Source organism: Dipodomys ordii, unplaced genomic scaffold, assembly GCF_000151885.1.
Source record: "Dipodomys ordii isolate 6190 unplaced genomic scaffold, Dord_2.0 Scaffold141, whole genome shotgun sequence".
Classification (NCBI taxonomy): Eukaryota; Metazoa; Chordata; class Mammalia; order Rodentia; family Heteromyidae; genus Dipodomys; species Dipodomys ordii.
In genome coordinates this window covers 2,920,802-2,935,075 of record NW_012267357.1, presented here as the reverse complement: position 1 = coordinate 2,935,075, position 14,274 = coordinate 2,920,802, and positions in this window count along the sequence as shown.

Below are 14,274 nucleotides of genomic sequence, written 5' to 3'. Positions count from 1 at the left end.
AAACAACTGCCCAATAAATAAGTGGGCTAAAGACTTAAAGAGAAACTTCTCTGAAGAGGAAAGAAGGATGGCCAATAGACACATCAAGAAATGCTCCACCTCCCTAGTCAGAAAAGAAATGCAAACCTTTTTCTTTTTTTATTATTGTGAAAATACTATACAGAGAAGTTACAAAATAGTGAGTACATTTCTTATTAAGCATTGTTGCCTCCTTCTTTATTTCCCCATACCATCCCTTCCCTTCTCCACCCCCACCCCCACACCTCCCCTACCACTCCCACCCCCACCCCCACCCCACCAAAGTTGTAAAGTTCGTTTTTTGACATAATGTTGTGTACATCTCATTGTTGCAATGGGTCCACCTGTAGCCCTATTTAAACAGTTTGTTTTTTTCCCTTCCCCTCCACAAATTATATCAATGAATTTCTTTTATGACTAGAGAAGTTGAGCATTTCTTCATGTTTCTATTGCCATTTTTTAAATATTTTTATTGTAAAAAGTGTACAGAGGGATTATAATTACATGAATAAGGTAATGAGTACATTTCTTATGGAGCATTGTTACCTCTTCCTTTGTTTTTCTCCTACCATCCCTTCCCTCTGCACCTCCCCAACTCCTCCCTGCCCCAAGTTGTAAAGTTAGTTTTCAACATAGTGTCTTGTACATCTCATTGTTACAATGGGTCAACCTATATCCCTATTTAAGCATTTTGTTTTTGCCTTCCCCTCCCCAAATTAGAAAAGTGTATATACAAGATGCAGGCATCGTAATCAAACACAGTAAATATTGGCCATTCTTATTTGCTCTTCAGAGAAGTCTCTCTTTAAGTCTTTAGCCCACTTATTAATGGAGCAGTTGTTTCTTTGAGGATTTATTATTGTGAGATTTAAGTTTTTGAGTTCTAAGTATATTTTAGATATGAGACCCTTGTCCATTGTATGGCTAGTGAAGATCTTCTCCCAATCTCTGGGCTTTCTATTGATCTTGCTATGTCCTTTGCCATGCAGAAGCTCTGCAGTTTCATGCAATCCCAACCTTGTTCAACCTTTCTTTGATTTATTGTGTTTCTGTGTCTTTATTAAGAAAATTTCAGCCTGTTCCAAGGAGCCCTAGAGTTTCTCTTATTCCTTCCTGGAATGTTTTCAGACTGTCTGCTTTGACTTCAAGGTCTTTGATCCATTTGGAATTGATTCTGATGGACTCCACTCCCAAGTTACTTCAGCTGATCCAAAACTTTGGCAAAGTATCAGGGTATAAAATTAAAAAGCAATGGCTTTTCTGTATACCAATAACAAGAAGAACACAGCTGAAATCAAGGAAGCAACTCCTTTTGTAATAGCTGCACAAAAAATAATACTTAAGAGTTAACTAAAGAAGTGAAGGACATTTATGATGAAAATTTTAAAAACCTGAAAACGGAACTTAAAACAGAACTAAGGAAGTGGAAAAACCTCCCTTCCTCCTGGATTGAGAGGATTAACATGGTGAAAAACGACAATACTGCCAAAGGCTAGCTTCAAATTCAATGTGATACCTATCAATATCCCAACCTCATTCTTCAAGGAAATAGGAGAAGCAATCCAAAAATTTATATGGACAATAAAAGACTCCAAAGAGCAAAAACAATCCTTAGCAGAAAGAACAATGCTAGAAGAATATCAATAACAAATTTCAAACTCTACCTCAAAGCCATAGTAATCAAAACAGCTTGATACTGGAACAAGAACAGACCTGAGGGCCAATGATATAGAACTGAAAACCCAGAAATGAACCCACAGACCTACAGCCACCTAATCTTGGATAAGGGAGCTAAAAAAATGGAATGGAAGAAAGACAGCCTCTTCAGTAAATGGTGCTGGCAAAATTGGTTAAACTTCTGTAGGGAAAAAAGGCTACAATAAAATCTTTTTAAAGAGGAAGAAAACAGAAATTTGTTCACATGTCCTACATTAGGTTCAAAGTTTATCTTTGGGTAGAGAATAATGGAAGGGGTGACATTGATCTTGATGCCATAAAATGTCATACTGACATATTTAATTGAAATGCCTTTGTAAAACTGTTTAATGATAAACAACAAAAAGAAATTTCTCAGTGGACTAATCAGTTCTTACAAATTCCTTTTCTGTGTAGGAACAAAAATCTGGACAAGAATCCAATGGATATCCTACCAAATTAAGAAGAATGAGGGAAGGGATGAGTAGAAGACAGATGGGTAAAACATACAGTATTCATAAACTGCTTTGTTATATTGTAACTCCTTTGTAAACTGCTTAAAGATACTACTATTAGTACTACTACTAATTATAAAATGAAGGTTCCATTGGCATACGTTTTAAGAAGTGTTTAGAATTATCCCTCTCCTAAAAATGTAGTTTGATTATACTAGGCTATATGAACTGCTCTCTCCAACTCCTCAGATTCTTATTGTAATTCTCCAGCTGAGCCAGTGAAGACCATAGTAAGTTTACAAAAGGAAAATTGGGAGGAATCTTAGGAGAAATCTTTCCTCTGCTAGATTAAAGAAATAGGAAGGATCCCCTTTGAGTGTTGATAGCTGCCAGAGACAGATAGATTTACTGAGCATATTTTATTGTTTTCAGGCTCATGCATGCTAAAGGTCTGTCCAGTCTGGGGGACTAAGGCTGATGCTTGAAGAAATGGTTGAGTTGACGAAAGGCTGGAGGTTGCTGCAGTCCTAATTCTATAAAGAAGTTTTTTATTTTGAAGACCTTTAGATTCCTCAATACAGAGCTCAGCCCATTCCCCTGGATTGTGGATTGGAATTATCCAGTAATTCCTAGGAATCCATTCAATTACTCCAGCGTATAAGGGACAGGCAATGAAATGATGGAATGTTGTGGAATTAGCAGGATAAGTCTTTAATGGAGCCAAAATGTCTCCTCCCAGTACAGGGGTGAGACTCTCTAGTCCCTCAGGAAGGCAAGAGTCAGTCAAATGCTGCTCCATTCACAGCTAAGAGGTGGTGAGAAAATGCCTTGCTGGAGGGTGCCTGGAGATGCCCCACATCATTTGGTTTATAGAAAGGAGTCCTGGGTTGCAGAGAACAAAATAAGCATCACCCATATCAAGCAGGACATATATGCCCCACTTCTCTATTTAGACTGACACAAGGTTCCCCTTCAGAGATGCCAGTCTGAAGTAAGGGGACATTAAAGGAGACCTTTGCTCTCCTCAGCCAAGTTGTTGGGCCATTAAGGAAGAGTCCTTTCTCCTGGACCTTTATCCCCAGGGGCAGTTCAGTAGTTTCTGTTGCTGCTGACAAGACAGGTTATGGGGAGGCCTCTTCCTGTGGGAATGTTTCTTGACATATGTCATTCTCTTGCATGGAAAGCTCATGGGATTGGATTTCCCTTCACACTCATCAGGGGATCCTCTTGGCCTACCCTCTATCAGGGCTACAGCTGATAAGACAAACTTTTCTATTGCTTTCCTTCTTCATCTTGACCCCTTCCTTCCTATTATCAAAGGCCTTTATGGACATTTGGAAAAGATCATTCTACAGTTTCTTCTGATACTTGGGACTGATTACAAATTTATCCTTGAGTATCAATTGTCCCTCATGGTTAAATAGGATCTAGATTGTTCTATTTTTTAATGGACCCTCTATATCTAAGAATTCTGTAGGACTTTCACCTTTCCTCTTCATGATCTGTGGCATCAAATCAGTTTTATTGTAGGTACATCTGAGACTCTTAAGAATGCACAGAAATGTTGATTTCTGTATTGTTCATCCTCAGTATCTGGGGACAAACTAGCTAAAGACTTGTCAGGTCATTTGAAAACTTACCTACATCTACATTAATCTATGTAAGATCTTGTAAGGAAATGCTACACTCAAATAAAATTAGCAAACTCCTTCAGGACCTTTATTACCCCAGAGGAAGAGGCACAAGATGTTGGATCCAGATTGACAGGCAAGTGATTCATACTGAGCCAGACTCCCATTGTCATCTCCCTACAACTCATGCCCATCTCTGCTCAGGAGGATGAGGGAAAGATATTAGACCAGTACCCCAAAATTGGGAAAACAGTTCCATTGGAGAGGGCCTACTCTAAGTACACCCCTTTAATCTATCCTCCACCTTATGGGACATCTCATGATAGAGCCCCTGACACCTTTTCTCCACACTACAGTTAGACCATGTCTACAGATAGGAAGGTAAATAGTCTGAGGTCCCTGATATGCATGCATTCTTTGCCTTGAGGAATGACTTGAAACTCTATAGGTGTTGCCAGGTTGATCCAGTCCTGTTTGAGCCAGTAACTAAAGAAAGGCTGAGGAAAACTAGCCTCTAAGGAAACTAAGAAGCAGCTCCTAACAAATCTATCACTCTAGTCTACTGTCAGTGTCTATGCAGAAACTCTAAGGAAGAAGTCAGCATCATTGGGATCCAAGCAGAGCCCAGAAGTGAGTCAATGGGACATAGGCATCCTCACTGGGAGTTAAGGATAACCTTATGGGTGCAGATGTATGTAAATAGGTAGATATAGACACACATTCAGCAGAAGTAAACATAAAATGTAAACAGAGGAAGGGCTAGAGAAAGTTTGATCAACAGATACTATGTTATGGTCAAGAATGATAAGTCCTGGTGTTCAATTCTAAAACAGGATGATTATAGATAAAAACAATATTCTGTGTATTTTAGAAAAGCTAGGAGAAAGGATTTGAAATTTTCTACCAAGAAGAAATGGTATATGTGTGTGTGTGTGTATTTTTAAGGTGATCAATATGATTACCCTGATTTAAAGAATACATAATTTGTACAAGTACTTAAATAGTACATTATAATAAGTACATTTCTTATGAAAACATTAATACCAAGGAACAAAAAATAACTACCCACCTTTTTCACACCCCTGAGCCAGAAAGCTTCAGGAAAATGCAATGAGATTACAGGGGTCTCACATTGAGTTGAAGAGGGGCCTAGCTCAGAAGAAGCAGGCGTATATACTATATACAACTTCATCTTCCCTGGCTCTTCTCATAGTTCACTCTAGGGTCAATCTCCCTTTAGTTGCACTTTTTGACATTAGTGTAAATACTCAAACTGGCCAGTCTTTGGCCCACAGCAGCAGTTTAGGTCCTCCTTACTGTTTTGACTACAATATCATGGTGCATCTGAAGACATAAAATGTGCGAGAATTACCAGGTTTGGATATTTACATGAGTTGATTCCAGGAGAGAGCTAACAGATCTCTACTTCAGAACATTTCATTCTTTTGTCTTATGAAATATTGTTTAACCTATGGGCAACACAATGTTCAAATGTGGATCCAGTCTTTTGGCCAGGTTCATTTTATCATTCCTTTCCTGTTGGTTCCCTACCTGCCAAGGCAGGATGATGACAATAGCAAAACAAGAGTAGTGACCACAGGGATAAAATGGAATGGAGGTCTGGTGGGACAGAGTGACCCTGGACGCCCAAAACTCCAAACCTGGCGTAGAACTTGGAAGAGATTAGAGGTAACTGATTGTATATCCTCCAAAGACCACAAGAGGGCACTCTTTCTTGAGATGGCCTGGTACTATCTATAATGTAGAATATTTTGTTAGTGCAGCAAGAATGGGCAAAAGACATGTAGTATCTATGTTTGTTTGTCTTCTATATTTGTATCAGACAGTATATAATAATTCTATTGATCTTAGTCATCCTAGTTTTGGCCTCTTATGTCTGATAAAGACTACATAAATGAGTACCAGTGAACCTGTGTGTCTCAAGTGACAAATGTTGTTGATTTTCAGTTAATGAAACCAAATTTCTAGTGATTCATTGCTTCCCACAGATGATAATTTCCTATCTTGGAGAATATGTTCTGAAAGCTACATTTATATCAACTGATGCTACAACCTGGTATATCTCAAGAAAAAGAAGAGCTATCCTTACCTAATGGCACTGATTATTCAGCCTTCTATATTCTCTTCTTTCAGAGATGGTAAACTGATGGCCCCATTTCTTCTTTGAGACTCAGGGGAAGTGGCTGGAAGGGGGAAAAAGAAGGAAAAATATACTACTATGGGAAGTGGATGAAGAACCCAACTGCTATGTGTGTCAAGGTAGGACATTGCAAACTTTCAGACAAGACAACAGCATGCACCTGTGTCATTAGCCCCACATGAGTGTCTTCAAAAGAATATCAGCACCGGACTTGCTCACAGACTAAGTAATGTGTAGTGACAGTTCTATCTTGGTGTGTGGACTTTTCCCCCAAGTTAGGATGCTATATCAAAATGTGGGGCCAGTTGGGCATTGATAGCTCATAGGATTATAGATCCTATCCACTCAGGTAGGAGGCTGAGATCTGAGAGGTAGCATTTTAAAGGCTGCCTGGGAGGGAAAGCCCATGACACTTTTATCTCCAATTAACTACCCCAAAACAGGAATGGCACTGTGTCTCAAAGTATTAATGCACTAGCACTGAGGAAAAGAGCCCAGGGATAGAGCCCAGGCCCAGAATTCAAGCCCTATGACTGACAGAAAAAACTGGAGGCAATATGGGAACAGAGTACATTCGTCTGAAGGATACAGATTGGCTTGGAGGAAACCTTCATGCTCCTTGGGCTCCTCAGCCAACACATCCAACTCCATCAATATAAGATCTCCATTGTTTTGGATAGAAGGAACTTCAGTCTACTCTTATCTCCCAAGTCTCACATCCACCTGCTTCTACCTCAATTTTTCCAAGGATCTGGAATGTATCTGTCAACTAAAGGGACCCAAATCCAAGCTATCTCACTGAGTCTGAGGTAGCTTAGTAATTCCATAATGGAGATAAAATATTATCATGTAGTGGGAAAGTCATTCTTTCATTGGTAGGCTATTGAAGGTTGTCATATTTTTTAATGTGAAATACAAATGCTAAATATTTAAGCAATTTTTTGCCAGTCCTGAGGCTTGACAACTCATAGTCAGAGCACCCTCCCTGAACTTTTTGCTCAGGGCTAGCACACTACCACTTGAGCCATGGCTTCACTTCTAGTATTTTTGGAGGTAGTGAACTGGAGGTAAGAGTCTCACAGACTCTCCTTCTCAGGCAGACTTTGAAAAAAAAAACCCTGCTTATTAACATTGCGATATGAGCTTAAATAATACAAGAAACTGAAGAAAAATCACTGGTACCTCCTAAGTGCCATCTATAAAAGGTTTTCTATTATTAGGTGTCTGGAAGAACCAACAGGACCTATTAAGGGCGATGATCTTGAGAAGAAGGTACATGGAAGGTGACAAATCAAGGGAGGACATAATCTTATGTTCCCTCCTTGGCATGGGTGTCCTTCTTTACAGTTCATGGGAAAATCTGATATTTTATGTGATATAAGGTAGGCAGCCTTAGGAACCCTGACACTTCTTCAAGGTACTAGAAATTAGATTGATTTGCTCAAAATCACATCACTGAGCAATAATAAATGCAAGCTAAGAAACATAGTTGGGCCAAGGCACTGGTGGCTCATGCCTGTAATCCTAGCTACTCAGGAGGCTGAGATCTGAGGATTGTGGTTCAAGGCCAGTCCAGGCAGGATAGTCTGTGAGACTCTAATCTCCAATTATCCACCAGAAAACTGGAAGTGGCACTGTAGTAGAGTGCTAGCCTTGAGTGAAAAAGCTTAGAGACAATGCCCAGACCTTGAATTCAAGCCCACAACCCCCCTCCCTGACACACACACACACACACACACACACACACACACACACACACACACACACACCCCATCTTGTTCCTTGGGAACAGAGATCTCGCTGAATACAATGAACCACTGGACCATAGCCTGGACACTAAATCCATCGATTCTAATTTTTTCCAAATCTTCCTTCCCTAAAGTAGCAATAGGTCATTGATGTATTTGAAGAAGACTCTGCCCTACAAAACAGTCCCGATGCTCATTTAACTTTGGCTCTAAATTTTAATCCCTGGTCCAAATAACAACACTTTTGTTCCAGATGAAGCCCTGATGAACAGCCGAGGTCCTATATTTCCCCTCCTCCAAGCACCGAATCGAATGCTTGTGGTCTGCTTAACTGTCAACTGCCTCAGAACTCAGGACATTCCAACACAAATGCCTTAACTGTCAAATCTAGATGAGTCAAGATCAACTGGAGAGGTAGTTGCTGGGCTGGGGCTTAAATAGTTCCAACAAAGTCTATGGGCTCCCATGGTCTTGTTGATGCACTTGTCTGATGCACTGCTGGAACAGACTGAAAGAATCAGACAACTGTTTACATGCTAGTAGTAGAAGGCCAGGTCTCAGAGGCCACATCAGCCTGAGGGTGATACTTAACCCTGTTGCTTCCATTTCTGGCCCAGGGTTATGGTATTAGTCATCGTAATGCTTAAAAGGTTTATATTGTGAAGCTGAATGCTGTAAATGAGAGAAAGTGGCTAGTGCTTGCTTAGTGTACATAAGTATTGCTGACTGCAGGAGTAAGCAAGATGTGGGGGAGGAAATCTGAGTGGCTGCTAGTTATAGAAAATGGTGTGAACTTACGTTACAAAGAGGAGCTGTATTTTCCCCAACCCCCAAGACACACACTCCGTATCAGCCTTGTGGGGTCCTACTCGGCCCTATATTTTACAGTCAATGAAGAAACTTGTCCACAGTCACATGCTGAAGGAAAATGCTGAGAGGAAATTTAATTGGTTCTCTGGAGATATGGATTTCAATAACCAAGTTCCTTAGCTCATGCTCTGCACTCCAGAGCCAAAGATTTCCCTTACTCTATTTCTCAATTTTTCTCACACTGTGGATGCTATGCGGAAACAGTCAATGCCATATAGCAGGCCCACGCCAAGAGAAGGCCACAAAACTGAACCAACTTCATGGCTCCAAGTGTTTCAACTCTTACTGAAAGCTGTCACTTCTCAACCCCTGAAAGACCTGAATAGTCCAACCCTGGGTCCCTCCTCCCCCAGCACCTTTATATATCAACCACAACAGGCAAGCCTCCCAGAGGTCAGGGCACTCTCTGGAGAGCTAGAGGTCTTCTAGGCTCCCTTTCCTTTCCCAGACAACCTATTTAAATGATGCGACCATAATCAATTAGATCAGTCTTCAACTAACCGTCCTTGGTTGAAAACTTGGTTAATGGGGGAAAGGTGGTCTGTTCAATTCATACTCACTTGGTTTAATGGAGAAAGATGTGTACCTATGTTTGTTGACTACTGATCTGAGCAACCAGTTGAGCCAGTAGTGAAAGCATAGCTGAGAATGAGCAGTGGCTAGTCCTTGTTCTGGGCATGCACAACCCTGCTCATGTCGTTCCTCAACAAAAGTCAGTACCATTACGTCATTCTGCAGAGACCTGCAGGGCTCCATGTCAGAGTTTGCTCTAAGTGATATCCCTTGCTCATCCAATGCTTATGATTCCCACCACATAACCTTCTCCAAGGACCACACACAATCCCAAGTGTACCGCTATCACCAAAAGCCTACTCTTCTGATAGGAGGCCTAGTCCATCCTCTCACTCCCTCAGCAGCGCACAAATGGCAGACATCCTGTCCTCATCAACCCCATGCCATCTATCCTGAAATCCTACTTTCTCTCTGAAACATTGCTAAACCTATGTTTCTGATGAGTCATGTCAAATTTGGACAGATACTTTCAGGAACATTGGGTCTGTCATTTGCTTGTCTACAGCATCTGTGGCTGGAGTAGCATCACCATTGTTCTGATTGAAGGGAAATGGTATGTTGGTGTTTCACCCAGATCTGTGCTCTAGAAGGGTATGTGGCAGATGGGTCTCATCTCTTCTTGAAATATTCACATGAAATATTCAGATGAATTTCTTGGGGCTTGAAGTTTGCTTTGCAGAAAAATATATCCTCCTTCCTCATCTCCTGAGAATTCTATATTCAATACACAATATACAATGTGAATTTCTATGAACACTCGATTATTGTAAATATAGTATATGAAAGTTGCTATTCAATAACTGAACTGTGTCAATCTCCAAAGCTGCTTTCTGTGAATGGAGAGAACAGTGTTTGACTAGTGCATGATAAGGGTGAACTCACTTGTACCATGTATTTTATGAATGCAAATGATCACATATAATTAGCACAAAAGGTGTGGCAGTGCCCTCCCAGGTAGAGGAGACAAGAGGGAAACTCCATAGGACTTCCTACATCACAACAAAGGCTGGGGAGGGTAATAGGCCAAAAGAAGTTTATTACTACTAAGCATTACATGAAAAAAAAGTTTCACTAAGATCTACTTTTGTCTATGCTTTTTTTCCATATGTGATTTAGTTTACAGCAAAGTTCTTAAAAGCAATTGCTGCATTTGATTTAAAGAAAAAGCTTCTATCATTATATAATATACATAGAAAGATGAACTTCAGTCTGCACACATAAAATAAACTGCCTCTAGCTTAAAGAGTAGGGATTAAGTTCTAAGGTGGCCCCTGTGCTTTGACCATGAGGCTGGATTTGAGCTTCTCATTTTCAGAAAAATTTCCCTTATCTGTAGCTCAGGACCTCAGGTCACTATCCTCTCTGCGGTCACTATTCAAATCTGCTACATATACTCTCATGGGTGATTTGGGGGGACTTACAGAGCTGAAAGAGGAGGACTCACTGGGGTGAATTTTAACCCAATTGGAAAAGAAATACCAAGATATCAAAATCATATTTTAGAAAATGACAAGTGACCCTACCAGGACATTCAGTGGGCTCTACTCACTTTGATGTCCACATGAAGTAACTCCAGAAAGTCTGCACTGGAATTTTAGGATCAGAAAAGATACTGACAGTGTTCCTCATGAATTATTCAGAATCCTTTATAGCTGTGGATAATGAGGTTATCAAAGGAGGGGCAGACAAAAACCAGTATCCTCAGCATTGGAAGCCCACCTAGGCTCTGACCTCAAGGGCTTGGCCCCAGAGGGAACCCAGGCCTGTTTACTGTCCTCTGCTAAGGGTGTCTGCAGACTGTGAACATGCTCCTAAAAGAGCAAATGTCCTGGCATACCTAGGAAACCTCAGGAACTGCTTTGCTGAGAACACTCCTGAGGCAGAGAATGGAGTGTTGGGGGTGTTGTATCTTTCTGGAATAAAAAGGAACACATGCAACAAACCTCTGCTTTCTAGGAAATCGGAGCTCTGATGAAAAAGGTGAACCTCTAACATGCCTTCCACTCCTATTCTCTGTGACCCATAATCAAGTCCCTGTGTTAAATATGACAGCTTCCTGGAGCTCTCTATTTAGTGACAATAATTCTCTACCAACACCAAGCCTTCCTGTGCCACTCAAAATCACTATGAGATGGTATTATTAATAATCGTGTTGTAATGAGAATAACTTCTTGTTTAATGTACCTCATGCATGTATGAAAACAATACAGGGAACATTACCATTTAAAATGTAATAAATCCAATGGAATTTGTTTACCAATGTGGAAAGCATAATAAACATAAGTATTCTTATTTACAATGTATCCACAAGTAACACTATCCCCCATTAGAAATGCCTTGAATTTCCACTGATTTTAATGTATATGTGCTTGACATTTACATTCATATGAAAAGCCTATGCAAAAACTAGTTCCCAACTGGTCTGTAATAATGTACTGTCCTCCACTAAATGTATTAATCTGTTCAGTTCCCACCAGGCTGACAGTCCAAGGCAAGTGGGCTGCTCTTCCTGCATGACATAGAGCCTGGGTCCATCCCAGGCTTTTCTAAGGTGGCCTGAGAGAAGGTAGTCAAGGTGCATTGTCTGCTATATGTAGTGTTAAAGGATGAACTTCCTGGCATTACCCTCTACCAACTCCCCTGAACAATTACATTGGTCTTCCTTTTCTTCAAAATCACTGAAACTCCAGGTGCTGTCTATGGACTCCAAAAGAAAAGGATTCCTTGATTGTGAAAGGAAGAGAATAAAGGGTACCAGAGAACCTTAGTTGAGGTGCTCAGAGTAGAACGTAGAATCCCCTACAGCCAGACCCAGCTTTGGTGACTTGCAGTCCAGTGCTCTGGCTAGCCATTAGAGGTTGCTCAGAATAATTCAGAGGTACAACCTGATGTCAAAAACTGAGGCATGGCTAAGAAGAAAGACAGTTAAACCTTGGGTTCATAGGACTTGCATTGTGGAGCTGAGACTAGAACCCTCAGGGTGAGACTCTTAAGATGGAAAGAAGCAATAGCAATGGCTTAAAGTAAAAGCAATAGGAAATAACAATGAAAGAAGATTTTTTTTAATGGAATGAAGGGGAAATTAGTGGCTTGCAGATGGGAGCTGCTTTGTTTTGCTACTGGAGAGGATATCTTCTCAGTGACCATATGAAATGATAAAAGGCTGAAATAGAAAAGAATTGAGGTGAAAACCCAAGCCCTCCATGGACTGGGTCACCTCATCTTATCACCCTTTCTGTCTTCATCTACACTGCCTAGAATGCTTCTCTGCTGTATTGAGGGAGATAGATGTTAAGCTCCAACAGACTTTCCTGACTCTCCACACCCAACAATATGACCAGTAGAGTATATAAGTGACATTCTCTTGCTCTAAAGGACAGTCATTGTCTCCATGACATTTTCCCACCCCCCTCCCTCTGCTGCCTGCTTCCTTTCTCCTGAATAATGCCTGTTTATTTTCTCCTAGGCCTACTCCTCCTGTCATATTCATCTGAAATTTAACTGAAGAAAACTTGAAAGATAGTCTCTCTCCATAGCAATTAGTCCTTCCTAAATTAGGAATCTTTCCATTGTTGTGGGGCTGTGGAGAACCCCAGATATAACCACAACTACATTTTATTACAGGAAGAACAGAACTTGAATATCACTATTCAAGTCTGACATTTCCTATATACAGCAACTAAACTTGCCCTATCCCAGTGTGTAAACATTTGATTTTTCTAGTCATACAAATATTCATTCATTATAATCTATACACAGACCACGGAGCCATCTTCCACAAGTGCAAATCTCCGTGTTCTCCTATATCCCAGGATGGTGTTTCCCTTTTGAATGGCATTTTAACTGGCATGATATTGACCCAATCTGACTGTCTGCAATGAAGGGTTGAAGAGTGGGGATTAGCAGAAGCACTTTTGCATAGTGTCTGGACTCCCTGAGTTTGCTGTGGTGGACAACCCTCTCTAGGTCAACCCTGAGTAGTGGGCACCTGTAATCAGAGGGAAGGCAGGTCATTATATCCAATGCCAGTGTCATTTTGGCATCAGGAGAGATGTGTACTTCAATGTTTCTCAGTGTCCTAAACTTGAGGTAAATGGAAGGTTCATTGTGGTGTGGGCCTTCCCATCTGTACCTGGTTATCCTCTGGCTTGCTAGACCAAGGAAAAACATCCCTACTTGGAATGCTCCAGTTTTCACACGTTTTTCTTCAGGTGATAAACGCTGGTCCTGGCTCTATGCTTCAACTTTGTCTGCTGGGGGTGGGGGGAAGTTCCACCTCTGAAGCACAAAATCGTACATTTCCATACCATAGAGTTCATGGCATCAAACATTCACGCTGTCAGTGATGTTCAGGTCAAAGCCAGACGCTGTAGAATACAATGTGGAGTCTCTCAACATGGGTTCTTGTGAGCTCATCACAACTCCAGTTTCTTGCTTTACAGAGAGACTCTTCTGATCCATGTGGGAAATCCCAGACTGGATATAGAATGCACAGAGCAATGATTCAGAGAATTTCTGGGCCCAAAGCAGACCTGGAGTGCAGACACTTTGATTTCCTCATCAGGTTGTGTGAACAGAATGTATCCTAGAGGGATACTCAGGGTTTCTTCGCTATTTTCAGATAATTGTAATTGCCAAAGGTGAAGACTTGGGAGGTCTTACACAAGAGAGCAAAGACAGAAACCTCTACAAGGTTTCCAAATTCTTGTCCCAATAAGAGTGATGCCTTGTTGGCAACATAGTGACCAAAAGCAACTCTACGTGTGACGTGTGAATGGTTTATGCCTTGGATTACTTTAGGTGATTTTGGAAACTACTGAATGAAGTCCTCACAGCAATGCCATATGTCTGAATCATTAGAGATGACAAACATAAGTGTAGAGCTAACAGGACTTGTCCAGATCCTCTTCATCAGTGAGACAAAGGTTTGAAACCATGTCAATACAAGGAAGGGATTTTCCAAGGTTCCCACAGATCCATTGATAGACTGAGACATGAGGCCACTGGGCTGATGTAAGACAGTGAATAGAACAGATAGGGACTGGGCTGGAGTAGGAATACACATTGGTGCTTTCTGCCTAAAGTATGGATCTGGGCATAGCAGTGACCTGGGCCTGCTGCCC